At 37.5% G+C, this 21,858-nt stretch overlaps 1 protein-coding gene across 2 annotated transcripts in view; it reads left to right on the top strand.

Annotated features, from left to right (window-relative positions):
- Positions 1 to 21,858, top strand: part of LOC126480995 (phosphatidylserine synthase 2-like) — a 214,381-nt gene that overhangs the window by 140,645 nt on the left and 51,878 nt on the right. Inside the window, exon 9 of one of the 2 annotated variants that reach the window (XR_007587496.1) lies at positions 20,159 to 20,242. The exons of the other annotated variant lie outside the window; for it this stretch is intronic. The gene's annotated coding sequence lies outside the window, so the exon portion shown is untranslated. The remainder of the gene's footprint in view (positions 1 to 20,158; positions 20,243 to 21,858) is intronic. 2 annotated transcript variants of the gene reach the window in all.

Here is a 21,858-nt window from a genome sequence, read left to right as displayed (position 1 = left end):
ATAGAGAAACAACTGAAAAAGTTGAAAACAAATAAGTTGCCAGGTCCAGATGGAATCCCAGTTCAGTTTTACGAAGAGTACTCTATGTCACTGGCTCCTAGTTTGCATTATCGAGAATCTCTTGATCAGCGCGAAGTGCCAAGCAAATGGAAAAAAAAAGCACAAGTGACTCCTGTATATAAGAAGGATAAAAGAACGGACCCACAAAATTACAGATCAATATCCTTAACATCAGTGTGCTGCAGAGCTCTAGAGCATATTCTGAGTCTGAATGTAAAAAATTCCTAGGACTGAAAATCTCAAGTCCATGAATCAGCAAGGATTTAGAAAGCATCGCTCGTGTGAAACCTAGCTTGTTCTTTCCTCACATGATGTATGAGGTCTCTTCCAAAAATTCTGGAACTTTGTCCATAAAATTTTTCTACACTTACCTTTTACTTATTGTGCATGGTCTTCTTCAAGATACTTTCCTCTACAATTGATACACTGCTCCCAAGATCGTTTCCACTTGCAGAAGCAGTCTTGGTATGCCTCTCACTGGATCATGCTAAGCGCCATCTGAAAATTTTCTTTTATCTTGTCTATTGTTGCAACTCTTCATTCTTTCAACGGGGTTGTCAACTTTGGAAATGAAAAGAAAAGTTCACTGGGGCCAGGTCTGGGGAGTAGAGAGGATGAGACACGACAGTAATTCAGTTTTTTGTGCAATAGTCATGCACCAACAGGGATAAATGTGTGGGTGCATTATCGTGGTCCAAGAACCATGAATTTTCTCACCACCTTTCAATCTGTTTCCTTCTCACATTTTCCTAGTCATTGCAACATGTCCTGATAGTACCATTGATTAACAATCTGTCCCTATGGCACAAATTCATTATAAACTAGTCCTTCAAAGTCAAAGAAAACTATCGGCATTACTTTGGTATTTGACCTGACCTGACGAGCTTTTTTGGTATTGGACAACCTTTCCTCACTCATTGTGAAGATTGAACCCCGGTCTCAACATCATAACCATAGACCCACATCTCATCACTAGTTATGTTTCTCTTAAGGAACATCTTGTTCTCATTTGTGTGATCCAAAAACTCTTCACAGATAGTGAAGATTGGGAGAAACTTGACAGCAACAAAGTGCATTCCAAATGCTGTGTCAGGATTTCATGACATTATCCAACTGAAATGTTACATTCTTATGCAGTCTCTTGGACAGTCAGTTTTCGGTTGGCATGCATAGTTTCATTGATGATCCTGACGTGAGCATCATTGATAGGCGTCAAAGGGGGCTCTCAACAAGCATCGTCTTTAACTTCTGTCTGGCCATTTTTAAACCATGTGAACCATTTTTAAAACCCAGTATGGCTTAAGCACTCATCACTGTAGCCTTCCTTCATCATTTGGTGTGTTTCTGTAATGGTTTTCTTGAGTTTCATACAAAATTTAATGCAGACGTGTTTCTCCTCTAACTCTGCCATTTCAAAATTCACAAACTGTACAACACAATGTTCTACTCAATACAGCACTGAACAATAACTAACGGACATACAACAGCGAAACTTCTGGAAGTTTCACATTACACACAGGCATGTGCAGAGATACCAACAGCATTCTGCTCCAACATGCCATTGACGCGAAATTATGGATGTTCCAGAATTTTTTGAACAGACCTTGTACTGCGAACTATGGATGGAGGACAACAGACTGATTCCATATTGCTAGATTTCCGTAAAGCATTTGACATGGTACCCCATTGCTGACTGTTAGTGAAGGTATGTGTATACAGAATAGGCTCCCAGATATGTGACTGGCTCAAAGACTTCTTAAGTAATAGAACCCAATATGTTGTCCTCAACAACGGATGTTCATCGGAGACGGGGGAAGTGCAATAGGACTGTTGCTATTTTCTAAATACATAAATGATCTGGCAGACAGGGTGGGAAGCAACCTGCGGTTGTTTGCTGATGATGCTGTGGTGTGCAGGTGATTGTCGAAGATAAGTGGCTGTAGGTTGATACAAGATGATGCAGACAACATTTCTAATTGGTGTGATGAATTGCAGCTGGCTCTTAATGTAAAACAATGTAAAATGTGGATGAGTAGGAAAAACAATCCTGTAATGTTCGGATACAGCATTAGTAGTGTCCTGCTCGACACAGTCACATCATTTAAGTAGCTGGGCATAATGTTGCAAAGCGATATGAAATGGAACAAGCCTGTGAGGATTGTGGTAGGGAAAGTGAAGGGTCAGCTTCAGTTTATTGGGAGAATTTTCGGAAAGTGTGGTTAATCTGTAAAGGAGACGGCATATAGGACTCTAGTGCAACCTGGTCGGATTGAAAGAAGATATCAAAGCAATTCAGAGGTGAACTGCTAGATTTTTTACCAGTAGGCTTGATCAGAATGCAAGTGTTAAGGGTATGCTTCAGGAGCTCAAGTGGGAATCTCTGAAGGGAAGAAGACATTCATTTCAAAGAACAGTGCTGAGAAAGTTTAGAGAACTGACATTTGAAGCTGACTGCAGAATGATCCTACTGCCGCCAACATACCTTTTGCATAGGGACCATGAAGATAAGATACAAGAAATTAGGGCTCATATGGAGGCTTATAGACAGCCATTTTTCCCTCGCTCTACCTGCGAGTGGAAGAGGAAAGGAAAGGACTAGTTGTGGTACAGGGTATCCTCCGCCACGCACTGTATGGTGGTTTGGTGAGTATGTAGATGCAGATGTACGTAATCTAATGAAAGTGTTTCGGTCTGGCGAATGCCTGGAGAATATGTGCGTGCATGCTCTACCTTGACAACAGAATCAGTCAAAAGATAACAAAGTTTTTAGTCTTGTTCATGTTCATGTCCATGACTCACCACTGTGACTATTTGGCAAGTGGTTATATTAACTTCTGAATGATTAACATTTTCTTAAATATTTTGTGGACTAAATTGTCAGTGAATTCCAGTAAATACTCCCTGTTCTACACTCAAAAAATAAGATACAGTAGCTGCTTAACATTTGCCAAGATTTAGGAGAGTATGTTCATTTTGAACTCATTTTTTAAGCACCGCAGTGTCTCCACTGATGTGTGGTGAATTTTGGTGTGTTTTGCAGATATCAGAGGAAATGTCAGTACCTATGGCAGTGAAAAAGCAAATTTCTTTTCATTTTTGTTACATTTAGATATAGCTGTTTTGTGGGTGATATATTAGACATATCTCATAACAGTGTATCATCTTTTATGATATACCAATACTGACATGTTCGGTCTCTTAAACAGTCAACCGGTTGTTTACAATTCTCAGATTATGTGAATTCAGATCATAGGGAGCACACAGAGTGTGAAACCAGAGGTACACCTCTATATTTAAAATTAGTTTGTTTGCATGTTGAATAACAGGAAGTGATATGATATAGAATTGATATTTTAAAATTTCTCCTTTGTATGATCTGTGAAAATTATTGTCATGTAATTTTGAGAAATTGTTATTAAACATGTCGACTGCCACAAGGTAACCAGCAGACACAACAAAGTTTTACACCCGATGCTGTGTGCCTGCCAGTGACCACACACTTCACTCTGTTTAGTACATCATATTTCTAAATGGTGTGTTTGTAATACAATCACAGTCACATGCTGCTTGCTGATGAAACACATACTATAGACGAATGTTGCCTGTAAATGCAATCTTGTGTTGGTGAAGTATTATCAGTGTAGCCTTGGTTGCAGTTGTGGTCTACAGATCTACTTGCTGCGAATTTCTTGCAGTCCGTTGCCCTCACCATGGCCAATGTAATCATTATTGTCATCACTGCTGTCTCTATAAGATGTGCACAGAAACACATCTTCTTCATTAGATAATTTTGACAGTGCTGGATAACGGACACTAAAAGCCAAGTCTTTCAATATCCTCAGTAATTCTTCATCAGTGAAGCGAGTAATTTTTTGACATTTACAACATCATACCATCCACAGATTGATGGTAGAGGATCCATTTGGGCTAAAATCATTTATGCTCGCATTATAGAGTGTTGTACCATCTTGCTAGTTGAGGGTAGGGGACCCATTTGAGTTAAAACCATTTATGCTTGTGATATATGACAAAGCAAATTGTACTGTTTGTACCAAAGTATAAATTAGAAGTCAACTTTATAATGGATGTAGAGTGATGTTGAAATTTTATAAGAATTAGTAATAAAAAGGCTGTTGAAGGTAAAGTTGCAAAAAATCACGTTCAAAATGTTGAGAAAGATATTGTAACTGTTTTCCTGCACACCAGCCTCCCCTCAGCCAAAATTAAATCAATGCAGAGTACTGAACTATATATTGCACTAAATGTAGTGGTGCTTGTGCCACTGGAAGGCATATAGAATCTGGCATGAGCCTTTATTGCATCCACTGCCGGCTCCATGTCAGTCATCGTGTTAATAAGTATGAGTGGCAATATGTTTTCTTGACTCTGTTTTTAAGTAGATGTACTTAACTTTCGGAGAAGTTTGCTGCAAGTGACAGCATGATTTAGGGCCCTCAAACATACAGACTGTAACTTAGCAACCTGGCTCATAAGCCTCTAACTCATACGTGTCATGGATTTTGTGCTTTAATGCTCATTCTCTTGTTATTGATGATGGTGATCTGCTGTTAAGTGATGCACACAACTGTGGAATTTAGTCTTAATTTATTTTCATGTTTATTAACACATAGCTTATTTCGTTGATCAGCTTTGCAAGCTATAGGACATCTATATCATAGTACAGGTCAGTAAGTCCTCTGTACTAGAACAATTTCTAAAAGGTTTGTGTGGCAATGATTAATAAATTAGCTGTACATGTTAGAGATTTACTATTAACTTTTACAGACAGATACACAGTAACTATACGTTTAAAATGTTGACTGGCCTGAGGCCTCAGGCAGACACAACAGAGGTTCACATTTGATGCTGCATGCCCATGTGTAGTTCAAAGTGATGCATTAATTTGTATTTCGTGATTGAGCTGATGCGTATTTACAGCATATCATGTACAATATTTTATTCAACATTTTTCTGGTGTTGGGGCCAGCATGTTTGAATATTTTCCAGATGGTGTGGACATCAATGATGGCCGCAGTTGTGGGCACAGCAGGCACGGATGTAAGAGCGTCCATTCTGTCCGTTAATTGTGATTTCTCTGCATTACCATATAGAGCTCATTACAAGTCATTGTCTTGGTGTTGAATTTGGTGCATCTTAGTATACAATCTTGTTTGCCCATTGGACTTATTGTTCTGCATGCTGTCTGTATTGTCTGTCGTTCTTTCATGTTGTGCATCTGTTGTTCTTTGGTGACTTGCAGTCAGCACTCTCAGGCAGCCACCACTGGTTCTGAAGTTGTTCCCAAACTTGATCCATACTGGTCACTTTAGTGTTAAACTTTGTTTTCTGCAGCTATAAATCAGCCAAACATATACAGTGTGGAACATGTGGCTGCTGGCAGGCAGATGACTACAGGTGTGAACCTGTTCTGTGTCCACCGCCAACCTCTAGGCTGGCAATGTGTTAATATGAATTACATGTCTATTCATCTTTTTACTAGCAGTCATGAACTAGAGTGCCTGTCATTGACTCAGGCTTCATGTGTGATGCCTATTTACGGACTCACATGTTGTTTGTTGTATTCAGTCCAGAGACTGGTCTGATGTAGCCCTCTATACTACTCTATCCTGTGCAAACTTCTTCATCTCCCAGTAATTGCTTAGTGTATTCATCTCTTGGTCTCCTTCTACTATTACAGTGTGGAACTGCCCTCCAATACTAAATTGGTGATCTCTTGATGCCTCAGCACATATCCTACCAACCGATTCCTTCTTCTAGTCGAGTTGTGCCACAAATTCCTCTTCTCCCTGATTCTATTCAGTACCTCCTTATTAGTTATGTGATCTACCTATCTAATCTTCAGCATTCTTCTGTAACACCACATTTTGAAAGCATCTATTCTCTTGTTTAAACTAGTTATCATTCATGTTTCACTTCCATACATGGCCCAACTCCATACAAATACATTCAGAAAAGACTTTCTGACACTTAATGTTAGCAAATTTCTCTTCTTCACAAACACTTTCCTTGCCATTGGCAGCCTACGTTATATATCCTCTCTACTTCAACCGTCATCAGTTACTTTGCTTCCCAAATAGCAAAACTCATCTACTACTTTAAGTGTCTCATTTCCTAACCCAATTCCCTCAGCATCACCTAATTTAATTTGACTACATTCCATTATCCTTATTTTTCTTGTGTTGATGTTCATCTTATATCCTCCTTTCAAGAAACTGTGCATTCTGGTCAACTGATCTTTCAGGTCCCTTGCTGTCTCTGACAGAATTATACTTTCATCAGCAAACCACAGAGTTTTTATTACAATTCCATGCATTTTAATTCCTACTTCATATTTTTCTTTTGTTTCCTTTACTGCTTTCTCAATATACAGATTGAATAACATCGGGGGTAGGCTACAACTCTGTCTCACTCCCTTCATCAGGGATAGGCTACAACCCTGTCTCACTCCCTTCATCAGGGATAGGCTACAACCCTGTCTCACTCCCTTCATCAGGGATAGGCTACAACCCTGTCTCACTCCCTTGCCAACCACTGCATCCCTTTCATGCCCATCGACTTTTTATAACTGCCATCTAGTTTCTGTACAAATTGGAAATAGCCTTTTATTCCCTGTATTTGACCCCTGCCACCTTCAGAATTTGAAATAGAGTATTCCAGTGAACATTGTAAAAAGCCTTCACTAAGTCTACAAATGCTAGAAATGCAGATTTGCCTCCCCTTACTCTATCTTCTAAGATAAGTCTTAGGGTCAGTATTGCATCACGTGTTTCAAAATTTCTAAGGAATCCAAATTGATCCTCTCCGAGGTCGGCTTCTACCAATTTTTCTATTGGTGTGTAAAGAATTCGTATTAGTATTTATAGCCATGACCTATTAAACTGATAGTTCAGTAATTTTCACATTTGTCAACAACTGCTTGCTCTGGGATTGGGATTACTATATTCTTCTTGAAGTCTTGAGGGTATTTCGCCTCTCTCATACATCTTGCTCACTAGATGGTAGAGTTTTGTCATGACTGGTTCTCCTAAGGTTATCAGTATTTCTAATGGAATGTTGTCTATTGTATTATTACAGGAATTAAAAATTGGTGAAATATAATGTTATATGTTATGCATTTACTCAAAAGACAGGAGAATTAAAAGGGACAGTGATGCAGTAGGCTGAGAAATTAGTTTGTTTAACTAATAGCTGTATGATTAGAAAAATGGCAAAATTATCAGTACTATTTTATAGGAGAGCAGTTTAATGTGGAGAGGGATCCCCAAAATTCGCCACAATGTTTCTATGAAGTGAAATTTTGTAACTGGAGCAATTAACAAACTAACAAGTTATTTAAATAAAAGCATATATTTTTGGAAACAGAAAAGTCAAGGCTCCAGAACTGTGGTATTGGGTTTTGGAAAGAATATCATTTTAAGACTGAAACATTCTGGAACACAAAAATTTTGAATACGATTGACTTTTGAAGTATTACATTTTCTGGAAAAGTAAGGCATTTGTTGCAAAAGGAGATTGAAGGCTTTTAAATGAACTATGTGAATCTTAAAAGTGAAAAAGAAATTAGCACCATAGAATTTTTACATTCTCATAGTTGGCAGGTATACCATATCAGAAATATTTCTTTAAATAAAATGTTTTCATTTCGACCAAACATACTGTTGTCATGAGCAATCATTAAATTATACAGCAAATAATGAAATCTAATTAAATACTCTTAAAAGAGATGTAAGTTTTTTCATACAGCTATCACATATGTACTATTAACAAAAATCAGAAGACTAAAAAAATATAATATAGGTCTCGGGGGTGGTATAAGAACATGTAGGATAATATCTTACTAGATACCCAAGTTACATGAAGCAAAGGTCATCCATCCTAGTGGTCTTGGTTCATAGCTTCACCTTGTACTAGCATGCTGTTGCAGTATTGTCACTGCTGATACTGTGTCAGTCAGTCTGTACAGAAATTATATTTCTGTGCATTTCTGTATATTCTGCTGATGAGATTATCAATTTCTTAACATTTGGCATACAGAAGCATTATGAAATTTATTGACTGACATTGTTATTTAAGCAGTATTTTTAGTCTCATATGTGCATTTTGTGTGTGTTTGACGTATGTTAGATTTTTTTCCTTCCATAGTGGCTGCAACAGTGAAGACAATTGAACTTGTTATTTTTCAGGTTATAGTTTTGTAAAACTGAAGTCATGATATGAAGTACTGAATAACTGCATCATTTTATTCATTTTGTAATTCTCTGCACATTTATAAAATTTGTTTAAATTTAGTCTAATTTTTGTTGGTAACATACTAACAGAGAATGAGTTGAACAATACCTTCGTTGGTGCATGTGTAGGATGATAGATGCAGCAGGAAGTCAGTTTTATGGATATATAGATTGCTGTGTTTAAGATTTCATCACTAAAAGCCCTTTGTGTTGGGAGTTGTAGTGATTCCTTGCTTAAGGGCATTTACTTTCATAATACTGTTAAATGAATGTATCGTAGTTTAGGAGTGTTCTCATTCTTATTCTATGTTTGAATCGCTTAGCTCAAAAACAGACTTTTTGGCTATTCACTACTAAATGGTACCTGTAACTTTGTAGATTGATTGCAAGCTGTGTCTTTCTGTTGCCTCAAGAATCTGTTGACAAATGTGCTCACAATAACCTCATCACAATATATATATATATATATATATATATATATATATATATATATATATATATATATATATATATATAAAACAAAGATGATGTGACTTACCAAATGAAAGTGCTGGCAGGTCGACAGACACACAAACAAACACAAACATACACACAAAATTCAAGCTTTCGCAACAAACTGTTGCCTCATCAGGAAAGAAGGAAGGAGAGGGAAAGACGAAAGGATGTGGGTTTTAAGGGAGAGGGTAAGGAGTCATTCCAATCCCGGGAGCGGAAAGACTTACCTTAGGGGGAAAAAAGGACGGGTATACACTCGCGCGCACACACACACACACACATATCCATCCACACGTATACAGACACAAGCAGACATATTTAAAGACCAATCAATATATATATATATATATATATATATATATATATATATATATATATATATATATATATATATATATATATAAATCCTCGTTAGTGGTTCTAATACACACGAATTGCAATGGAGCAACTCCTACAACCTGCATCAGTGATCAAAATGATGTGAGCCTTGTATTAGAAAAGGTGCATTTTCTGTGTATGGGATAGAAACATAACTTCAATGTTGTTAGGAACACACCTGTTACCATTTACCTTTGGCTGTGTGTGCCTCTCTCTCTCTCTCTCTCTCTCTCTCTCACACACACACACACACACACACACACACACACACACACACACACACACACACACACACTCACTCACTTTGATCAACTGGGAGTGGCACAATTCAACAATTCAAGACCTTTTCCCAATCAGGACACACTTCACTAGTCAGCAGTGCCCAAAAGTAAATTGTCCATATTGATAATCAGCAAGAGAAACTGAAAGCTGTGCAACCAACTGTCTCTGTTTGGACCTATCTCGTAATCCTGGAAACGACTGTGAAGTGCATGGCAGGGGAGAATTCCTGTTGTACCAAGCGCTAAGATTTTTTCCCCATTCCTTTCATGTATGTAGTGCGGTAGGTATGTGCTGTCATAAGTCTAATATTGTGTTCTCAGTGCCTGTGCGATGATATCTAGGGGGCAAAAGTTATTTGATTCCTCACTTAAAACTGTTTCATGAAACATTGTAATTAGGCTTTAAAAGAATAGTTGAGGTCTATCTTCAAGCATCTGCCAGTTCAGGTGTGTAATTTGGAAGAGCGCGCGCGCACGCAAATGCAATTCTCACACACGTGACCACTGTCTGTGGCTGCCAAGGTCAGACTGGGTCTGTCTACGATTCAACAGTTCCACTGTGTGGTGAATTAACTGGCTGAATTTTCCCAGTACCCTACCAATGAACCAATATCTTTCACCAGATTTACGTAAAATTAAGTATGTGGGATTAACGCACTTCCTATTCCTGCACTCTGGTACACCAAGTTTATATGAATAGACGATCACAGTTGTGACCCATTGATTTTGTAGTTATAGGTCGTAGACTACTACATTTTTACTTATTGTGAAGTGCATAGTTTTACACTTTTGAACATTTAAAGCAGGTTGCACCACTTTAAAATCTTATCAAGCTCTGACCGCAACTTTTTTTGGGGGGTGGGGGGTTTAGTATTTCTTTATAGATAACTGCATCATCTCCAGAAAGTCTGTGGTTACTATTATTATTGGCTGTTACATCATTGCTGTACTGAACAGTAAGAATCACAACAGAATTTTGTATGGCACACTAGAATTTTCTTCCACGTATATTGATGACTCTCCATTTAATATAATGTGCTGCATCCTCCCTGTCAAGGAATCTTTAGATAGTCACAAATTTTGGTTGATATCCCATATGATAGCACATTTAATTAATGATTGTTGGTACAGTGCTGAGTAAAGACAGTGACAGAGAATGAGTAAATCACATAATAAGCACAATCCACAATGCAACAAATTCATCCATGTCCAGATATTCTGGATAGCCTAAAATTCATCCTTTTCCCTTGTAGAAAGATGAGTGCTACTTTGCAATCTATGATGTGTTTGGCTCTCTGGAGGTTGAACAAAAACTTGCAAACTTTTTCATGGTGAGGGCAAAATGCCACTGTATAATAAAAGGGAGTGAGGAGAATACCACAGATGTTCTAGAATTTTACATGTTGTTCCATTAAATTCTGTAATTTTAGAAAGACCAACAGTAGGATTTTAAGATGAAGTGGCAAGTACCTTATTAATGCAGCAATGAGTAATGGATTTCTCAAGGCTAGCAACGGAGATATTGCCCAGACTGTGACAGAGCATGTAACTTGAATCACTGTCACCACAAGACAGGATCCAGCTTTCTGCCACCACCAAGGTTTGTTGACTGGAACTTTGTTTAATGAAGTTTTCAACCTCTCTTTCTGAATGTGGATTTCATGCAGTCTGCAGCACACAGCAAGTCACAAAGTCACAACAAAACTCACTATATCATATTGTAGCAACCCACTGAAAATGCTAAACAAACTCCTGGAAAAAGTCTGTTTTAATCCTCCTTTACAAACCTGAGCAGCATCATATTTTCTATCCTGCTCTGCATATGTAGAATGCATTTTATGATAACCTGCACTGGTGGTAATGTAGAGACCAGCAGATTAAAACAGGTGGTTCCAAAGGTAAATAACAGCAGAGATCACAAAGTGAATGAATAACCAAAACAAGTTCAGAGCATAATAAAGTCATCTTAAGCATAGACAACAATCCACAGAGCAATCCAAATCACAAACATAAACCAGACAAGGTCAGACCATTGCCATTCAATGGTATGTAACTAAAGGCTTCAGTGAGTAATGAGAGATTGGCTGGTAATAGCTAGGCTGTGGCATTTAATGGTAAACACTCATCAAAGGGCAGCACCATTTCACATGCTTGCTGCAGTGGCTGAAACTTGCACAGGTGCAAACCACAGCTTTCGCCTGGAGCTATCGTATCCTTGATGTGTTCTCCTTATGATTGGGGAATCTGAATCATTGTTGGATAGTAAACCATATATCCTCATATTGCTGTCATTATATCAACCTCAGCACAACAGAAGAAAAGATCTGGAGGTGATGATCAATTGCCACCGTAACACAATCTTAGAATCTAGAGTGCTCCTCAGTTGATTTTAGTGTGGGCTCAGGAGCTGTCAATCCATCTTTGATTTTCTGACCATATAGGAGGCATCTGTACGACATGCTTTCTGTTTCAGGTATCAATTAATGAGTGTTTTTGAGTATACTATCCTTAGAAAGCTAAACACATAGGGTTGACGGAATTATCTTCCATGTTTTATTACAATTCTTTCTTTCCTTGTCTTATTTTGTGTGTGACTTGGTGATGTTTTACTGAATCATTTTCAATAAGGGAATGCTGTCACCGAAGGTAGTGTTTGAAATGTGATCCTTTTCTTGGTAACTATAAATTGTATTGTGCCTAACGTATAAATCACCGGTCAGAATTTCTTAGTTATGGCGTACTTTTCAGTTGTCAGCACTTCTTCCGGCCTATGACAGTTTCGAATGTTTGCTTTGAAATCTGCATTTATTCTTTGGGGCCATTACATCACATCTTAAATTGTTAAGAACATTGAGGAACACTGTTTAATATTTTAATTATTTGGTAGTCTGTCTTTCTTATGATGTTGATCTGTATGCTTCCTCCCTTTTGAATCATAGGTAAATACTGCGGACTATGTTCAACTTTTTCTTCTTTTTCTACTATTACAATTTTTGTTTTAATCACTTTTGGATGCAACAGACATTTAACTTTATATTGTGTATGATTTGGTCAGCCTGACCACAATTGAACAATGAATTACATCATTTGATGATGGCAAATGATTTCAGGTTAAACATGACCCTCTTCTAGTAGTGCTCATTACAGTTTGAGGAATGGTATGTGCTTGTTATCATTTCACTGCTTATACAGTGTGAGGATTTTCTTAGCTAATCATCTTCATACTATTGTCAATTGTTTAATGATAATGCTTACTATATTGATATACAAGGAAAGGTTGTATACAGAGAATTGAGAGGGCATGATCATCGGTAAATGAGGGTTAGGCACCGTGTATCAGAAGAATTTGCTAATCTCTGGCAGAAGTGGCTCTGCACACGTTTTGGCTGGGTGAAAGTGTAGAGAACAAAAGAAAACACTCCAATTTTCATTCTTGAAGCATATAAGCACAGTAAAGCAAATAAATTGAGGCATTCTGTGCCATCATATAATTTTCTGTTACATAGTGTCCAGTAAGAGGAACGTCGTTATCTTTTTTTCTGGAAAACAGGCAGTGTATATGAATGTAGAAAAGTAAGTGTAGTATATTGCTTGTTACTGTTAAGAAACATGCATTTTGCTTTGTAGAGCCTTAAACCACCTCCTTAAGAATGAACTTGTGAGCACCAAAGGACTTAACTTTATTGGTAGCACACTCAAGTTTTTTACATTTTAAGAACATTTAGTTTGAAAAAAGTTTGGTAGGATTTATCCAACAGACTATGGTAAAACTAATTAACAACCAGCATTCAGTTCATTTCACAAATAACTACATTGTAATGCATGGCCTCAGTTCCACTGTAGTGGTACATGATGACAAATGAAGTAATACACAGCAGTCAACCCCTCCCTGAGAAATGAGTGAAACATCTTCTAAAGGACAAGAATCACATATATTTGATTATGAAATGAACACATCTAATTTGGTTGTTTCCTTCTTCTTCTTCTTCTTCTTCTTAGTTGTATTGTAGCAGTGTATCCACAGAAAAACTCTTCCAGTGAAGAATGCCTCTGGCAACTGTCAAACTTAGACTTATCTCGAGGAAATATATAAATATGTCTAACTAATGTATTATATGCTGTAGTTGTTAGTTAACTTGTGTATCGGACAGAGGTGTGAATCATTATGAGAGTTAACTGTTTGAATCAAAGTGACATGATAAATAAAGGCATATTTTGTGTCTTTTGGATGGAAAATAATACTTAATCTTTTTTTTTTTTTTTTTTGTATTGGAAGTGGAAATTTTATTATAAAAAGCCTACATAAAAATTTCAAGTAAATTGTAGCACTAGAGAAATATCACTTTTTTTCACGCTGCCAGTGAGAGGACAAGCAGAATAAAAGTGATGTAATGAATACTGTAAAAAAAGAAAAATAATTTTTACCATTGCACTTCATTGGCCATAAAATTTTAATTTCAAAGTGTGCAAAAGTTTGAGTTCTGCTATATGAACTTGACTGAAATCAGTCATAAGAATTTAATCTGGTTTAATATTTAAATTTCACTGAATGAATTCCATCACTATGGAAAAGAGTGACAAGGGCACTGGATTAGGGGAGCCATTCATTGAGAGAATATACTGCATTGCATTAAAAAGGTGTGTGCATTTCCATCAATAAGAAATATTAATGCTCATACATAATTCTGTTTAATGTATAAAATGTATAGAGAAATTTAGTAAAGCATATACAGGGTGGTCCATCCTAAATTTCGGATGAGATTATCTCGAAAATTATACATCAGGTAAAAATAGTGGGTAAGATAAGTTCGTAAGCTCAAAGGGGGACATCAAATGATACTACATGTGACTTCCAGCCCCCACCCCTGCCCCCTTGGGTGGGGGGGGTGAGTAACTTTTAAACCTTAAATGGAAACACCCATTTTTTATTGCAGATTTGGATTCTCCATAAAAAAGTAATCAAGTTTTATCTGAAACATGTTTTTAAACCTGTGACAAATGGCATTGAAATCGAGAAAAAGTAAAATTGGGGAAGAACTCTGATTTATTTAGAATTATCTGAGAAAGACGCATCAAATGGATAAAAAATGTGCACCAATTCTTTCATTACGCCAAATTAAGCTATTTTTGTACAAAATTACTGTATCCTACTTTTAGCGTTGCCCAGGAATGACGACATGGATGTAGTAGAATGATGCTCCCATGGATTGCTTCATTAGTGAGAGTCCGCCTTGCCTCTCATGTGTTGGGGTGCTGCATTAGTGTGTGTCTCTTTGTCTCTCACAATTTGGGGTGCTTAATTAATGAAATTAGCCACAAATAAATTGTTCAAAATTGTCCCCATTTGCTTCAATGCATAAAGTCAATCGTCTGCGAAAGTTGTCCACAGTTTTGAGCAGCACATCCTGTGGTATGGCTGCACACACTCTTTGAATGCATTGCTCTATATCGTTTCATGTTGTGGACTGTCTTTCATAAACAATATTTTTTAAATAACCCCACAAGAAAAAATCAGGAGTTGTTAGGTCAGGTGAATGTGGAGGCTGCTGAATTGGTCCGCCACATCCTATCCATCAACCAGGGTACCATAAATTTAAAACATTCAGCACATTTTTAGCGTAATGGGGAACTGCTCTGTCCTGTTGGAACCACATTCGTTGCCTAGTTTCTAAATTAAAATCTTCCATTAGCTCCAACAAATCATCGCGGAGAAGTTGTAAATAAGATTCCCCAGTCACATTTCAGTCAAATACGGTCCTATCAAGTAACCATTTAAAATTCCATACCAGACCATTAATGACCATTTTGTGTTGATTGTCAATGGGTCTGTGCCAGTGTGGATTGACAGGGGACCAATAGTGACAATCATGACAATTTAATTCGCCATTGTTTTTTAATGTGGCTTCATCTGTGAACATAATGTATCTAAAAAAAATCATTGTCACCTGTTATCATTTCAAAGGCCCATTGGCATAAATGCACGCATATTTGCATATCTTTCGGCGTTAATGCATGTGTCAGTGTGATATGATACACAAGATATTTATGTGCCTTCAAAATACTCAAAATAGTTGATCTCGGTATTCCAGTTTGTCTCTGAATCGCACGACTACTAATTTCGTGACCCGGTTGAACACAGGCGAGAACAGTAAGGGTACAAGCGTCATCATTGTATTCATGATGACGAGATTGACAGTGCATGTATCCATTTTGAGCTTGTTGAATGTAATTTCGAATGTTTTTACTTGGATGTCGTCTGTTTGGGAAACGATCTGCATACAATTGTGCAGCTGCAGCGTAATTGTTATGGCATTCACCTAAAATTAACATCTTATCAACAATCTCTGTAGGAGGATAGTGAGCCATGCTTTGCTAAAGAATAATTTACTTTCGTCAGTTGCTTGTTTATGGTTCACAATCTGAAAGTGAGGTGACGTCTGATCGCATTGCACCGACCTTTATACTGAGCCATAGTTTGCAGTTTGGCCATGGTAGTGCCACAGTCAGGTGAGTAATGCAATTGTGAAGAGTTCCCTAACAAGATTTTAATATCATTACACGTCCCTCCATCAAAACTGTGGTGGGTAGGATACATTTTGTAAAAAAATAGCTTAATTTGATGTAATGAAAGAATTGGTGCACATTTTGTATCGATTTGATGCATCCTTCTCAGATCAGTCTAAATAAATCAGAGTTCATCCCCAATTTTAATTTTTCTCAATTTCAGCGCCATCTGTCAATGGTTTAAAAAAATATTTCAGACAAAACTTGATTACTTTTTTATGGAGAAACCGAATCTGCAATTATAAATGGGGGTTTCCATTTAAGATTTAAAAGTTGCCCAGCACCCCACCCAATGGGGTGGAGCTGGGGGTCACATGTAGTATCATTTGATGTCCCCTTTGAGCTTATGAACTTGTCTTGCCCACTTTTTACCCAATGTATAGTTTTCGAGATAATCTCATCCGAAACTTCAGATGGACCTCCCTGTATATTTAATGCAGTAGTAAAGTAGATAAAGTAATGAACACACACATGGAAAATAGATATTTGGTATGTGTATATTAACTAAGGATTTACAGAGTAGAAGCATAAAGTCAGTGATTTCAGCCAACAGGATATAGTGAACCCCCCAGTAACTAAGCCTTGGGAATAGAAACCCGTTAAAGAAAACTAAAATTAAGATAAATCCAATGTGGTGGAAAGAGTATTAATTTATTGTTTTTACACTCTTGAATTTCAGTATTTAAAAGCATAGTGATTTATATTATTTGATTTGATTTATATTTCGTTAGACTTTTAAATCACTTTTCCAGTTTTACCATACATAACGATATGCATGATCCCTTCTTTAGCAAGACTTCCCTGTTCACTGACGACATAACTGGTCACAGAGCATGAAATATAATCAGACAAGGAACATAAAAATTCATTAGAATTATCGTATCACGAACAGTGTTGTAATGACAGACAAATGATGTGAAAGCAGATGAAAAGAATGTAGAAGCTCATATAAATGGGTAGAAATGCAATAGCATGTCTTTCTTTTCTTCTTTTTTTTTTTCTCCCTGTGTTGTTAAAATTAATACACAATTCTAAGTGGTTCAATAACACCAGTACTGGTAAACTTACACTTTAGCTGTATATGACGGTAGTATCTGTTCCCGAAAGAACAGTTACCATGGATGACCATGCAGCTTTGCTAGAAATGAAATGATAATTAAATGGACACCCTAGCTGCAAACAGGCGTTGATGTACTTCATTGGGGACATGTTGAAAATGTGTGCCCCGACCGGGACTCGAACCCGGGATCTCCTGCTTACATGGCAGACGCTCTATCCATCTGAGCCACCACATGTACCCAATGAAGTACATCAACGCCTGTTTGCAGCTAGGGTGTCCATTTAATTATCATTTCATTTCTAGCAAAGCTGCATGGTCATCCACGGTAACTGTTCTTTCGGGAACAGATACTACCGTCGTATATAGTTAAAATATGGCTTCCTGGCCATTGACCTTCTTGTGCGAACGCACACGCTATGCCCGAACTCGTACGGGAATTGGTAGATTAATCTGCCACGAGTAATGAGTATGATGGGCAAACATCTATTAGGCGCACTACGAGTGTAGTGGTGTGGACATGTTGGGAATGTGGATCTCACGGGGAGCGTGCTAGGGATAAGTCCCTGCAGACGCACTATCCCCTGTGCCCGCGGTGGCTCAGATGGATAGAGCGTCTGCCATGTAAGCAGGAGATGCCGGGTTCGAGTCCCGGTCAGGGCACACATTTTCAACATGTCCCCAATGAAGTACATCAACGCCTGTTTGCAGCGAGGGTGTCCATTTAATTATCATTACACCTTAGGATTCACTGACCACTCTAAGGTGCCAGTAGAAGGAATTAAGACTGTACAGTAGGAGAATGTGCTATCAGCAAATGAAAGGAAGCCTTTGAATTTGCAGTTTTTTCCCTGCATGGGTGACAAGAAATCCATTCACCTGTGTATGTTTCGATTTTAGTTTTTTGACTCCCATTGGACATGAAGGTCCACCTATACACTCATTTCTCAAAAGGGAACTTGACTGATTGAGGCATGACAAAAATAATCATAAGAATTTTGAACAAGAAATAACTTTTGAGATTATAGCAAAAGTATGTTCATGGAAATAATATAATTTGTGCAGTAACAGTGAGCAAACTGGTAGTTGCATTAATAGCAATATGTAGAAGGATATTAAATTATGGTATAATAGTTCTTTTTTCAAAAAATAACTGTATCTTGTAATACTAGGTGATTAAACTAAAAGAGATATTTTGAAAAGTCTACTGGAGGAGGAAAAAGCAGAACAATCTGAATTATTTCAAAACAAATACCTAGTATTCTGAGCTAAAACAAGTATGTCAAAGAATTTTAATTTTTAAAACACTGCCTGACAAAAAAAGTGAAGCACAGAGAAGACATGGTCAGATGTCAGGGAAATGAGTGCTTTAGTGTTGTTCATGTTTAGTGTTGTTATCAGGCCTGGTAGGGTGTATAAGTCTCATGTTGAGTGGTTACTGTGAGGGACACGGAGATGCTACATAACCGTATGATACAGGTTTATCAGCACCTGCCAGAGTTTCAAAGAGGCCTGATTGTGGATCTCCTTAAACTCAGCTGGTCAAATTGTGCAATATCCAGATTTGTGGGCATTCGGATGTGACAGTGGTCCAATGTTTGAATGCATAAGGGAGTATTGCTGTGTTGTGCAGCAAGCGCATTCTCACCCCTTTGCATCTGCACTCTCATATGCACCATTAGTCAGAGACTAACAGCAACCAAACTAGGGAATTATTGTCCCATGTGTAGGCTGCTGTCAATACTGTATTTGGAGCAGTGCTGTGACCAGGAAGCATGGATTGCCGATGATTGGCATTGCATTGTGTTCATCATGAATCATGATTCTGATTTACAGTAGGGGACATCATTGGTGAGCAAGGTGGCAATCTGAGGAGAAATCCTATTCTTCCCATGTTTTGGAGAAGCACAGCAGTTTTACTCCTGGCGTCATGGTGTGGGAAGCCATCGGATATGACTTCACGTCATGGCTAGTAGTGATTAGAGAACTATTACAGCATAACGCTAAGATGTGAACATCCTGCATCCTCATGTATTACCTCTCATGTAACAGTATCATGCCATTTTTCAACAGGCAATGCCCATCCACGCAGGGCACATGTCTCTATGACCTGCATGATGTTGAGATACTAACGTCACCAGCAAGATAGCCAGATCTTTCCTGATAGATCTTGTTTGGGACCAGCGTGGACATCATCTCCATCCTAATGCTAACATCTGGGGTGTAAAATAGGTGTGTGCCTCAGAAGAACATGTAATGGCTTTATGACACCCTTCTCATCTGAATCAGTGCAAGCATCAAGGCCAGAGGCTGTGTAACCTCATACTAATATATGAGCTCTTACTGCCAAGTTCTTTGCAAACCTGATTTGATTTCATAACCCCTGAAATAACATCACATACCTCTCAACCTGTGAAGTTTTATTTAGTTTCCTCCTCCGCTTCTTTTGGATGCTTTTTTTGTCAGGCAGTATAGTTTTACTGTTTTTTAATCAACATAACAGCCATATCATGGTAGAAAAAAAAAGGAAATAGCAGTTCTTAAGAGGTGATAAAATCTGTGAACAGAGTGGTATATGGTGTAGGTGCTGGTTGCCAGCAGAGCAACAGCAAAGGATACCTTGTTGATATTATCTGCATTTATTCTAAAAGTAGCCTCCGTATTTTCAGCATTCCTTTTGCCTTGTGCATGTCATCTTTCATTCTATGCTTTCTCTCTCTTTAAGATAATTCAGTGGGGCATTGCTCTCAATAGAACCTTAATTCACTTATATGCTTCTGTCTAGATCCTAACTTCACTGGTACAGTTGGTTTATTTTCAACTGCAGTATCAGTATGAATGTGCCAGTACCAGCCGAGCATGTTATCTTCTGCATGCTGAAATGCTTTGGTCATGGTTCTGTGTCTAGGATGTATAATCACCTGCAGATTTTATTCAGTCTTTCACTCATTAATTCATCAGTGATTCTGTTTCTCAATTTCACAACTTTTCACAGTGTGAAGCTTTGGTGTTGAATTATCTCTTGTTCTAAATAAATACATGCAGTACCAATATGAGGCTGCCTCTTTAAACAGGAAACCACTCTGATCTCACATGAAGCCATCCCATCCACCTGCAGGTTTAAAATCGACCCGTTGCACAGAAATTGACAACCTGGGGTAAGTTACATGGTTTGTAACTTGATGACAATAAATCTGTGTAACATAACATTCTACTTCTTTGAGAAACCATTCAGATATTCCTATGGAATGAAATGTATCTGATGTAATATGCACTTGTTAAAAATTTGAGTAGAAACCAACCACATAATTATGTCGAATATGAAAAATAAAATTGGTTTATTGACTGCAAATATGTAAACTCAGAGTTTATTGGATTAGAGGTTATAGTTGCGAAGAAATATAAGGTTAAATGTTATTCATGTGGAACAGTAATCTAGATGTCTAACTTTTAAGAGTTTTTCCATAGATAGCTATTTAATTTATATAAGATGAGCACAAAGACAATAAAAACTCGTATATCGTAGAAGTCAAAGGGTAAAAATGGAGAACTTGATGGTGATATTGGTATGCACATTTCAAAGTATGCAGTAGCCATGTATCTTGCAAATTCAGGATTACTGATTCCTTTCCTCTGAACTAGAGAGAAGAAAGAAGGAATGAAAAGATGCAAAGGTCTCTTCAAATAGAGCCATAGAACAGTAGGGGATGAGCGGGGAATGGAATTCAGAAAAACCTACCAATCAGACAGGAGTTCGTGTGGAGCAGTATATATGATACACAATCAGTATACAGGTGAAGATGACTCGGCCAAGTTGTTATGATCCCACACTCTTGAGAACAAAGCTTTTCTGGTAATGATATATTGTAAGCCACCAGTCAATTTTATCTCTGTTAATCACATATACTTAGAAATTCAATTGAATCATCAAAAGAAACTTAAATTTGTGTGAAGAATGGTAAACTAGCTGGGGAAAACAAAGAGAGATCAACTGATAGGTCCTAAAAATGGATAGTGGGATCCCATGAGATAACAAGTGCAACTTAAGAGGGGAAATTTTAAAATACAAAACCTTCTGCTCTTCATTATCTTTGTATTTACAGCTTGATCATCTGCTTTTATTTCAGTCTAGCAGATGGTGTTGGAAAAGCGATGTTAGCAGCCCATTTTCCATAATTATGGTTCTCTCTAGTTCTGAAAGAAGGAATCTGTTATTCCAGGAGATTGAGTTTTTCATTGTTTTAAGTTATGCTTGACTATGTCACAATCTGTTCTTTTCAGGTGATTGTAAAATTTACTGTTTGACATTTTCATGTGGTAAGACCTTACATTTGGTCCTACATGGGTATATGTCAAAAAGTCAGTAAATAAACTGATAAATTTGCAAAGTGGGCCCCTTTTTCCTCCAGGATGATCGTTATATTACTTCTAATTTTTTATGTGATGGATAAGTTTTACATGGAAAATTGCATGCAACTAGTGAATTATTAAAACTTTTTTTCACGACTTTGTTACTTTCTGAGATACAAATCAGCTGTTTCAAGTATCAACTACTACTGGTAAATAATGTAATTGTTCTGTAATTACATGCGTATGTAAAGTCCCATGGCAAAAGCATTTTTAGCCAAACTGTGACTTCCTCATTTCAAACTCACACATCTGAAGGCCTCTCAAGTGTAACTCTTTTATTGTGACTGTGATGAGTGAATGTGGAATGTAGTGTCTTTGTTTTTAGTCTAGTTAATTGTTGTTTGAAACAAACTTTTTTGTAACA

The sequence above is a fragment of the Schistocerca serialis genome, chromosome 5, assembly GCF_023864345.2.
Source record: "Schistocerca serialis cubense isolate TAMUIC-IGC-003099 chromosome 5, iqSchSeri2.2, whole genome shotgun sequence".
In the NCBI taxonomy this organism is placed as follows: Eukaryota; Metazoa; Arthropoda; class Insecta; order Orthoptera; family Acrididae; genus Schistocerca; species Schistocerca serialis.
This window is presented reverse-complemented; position numbering and strand designations above follow the sequence as displayed.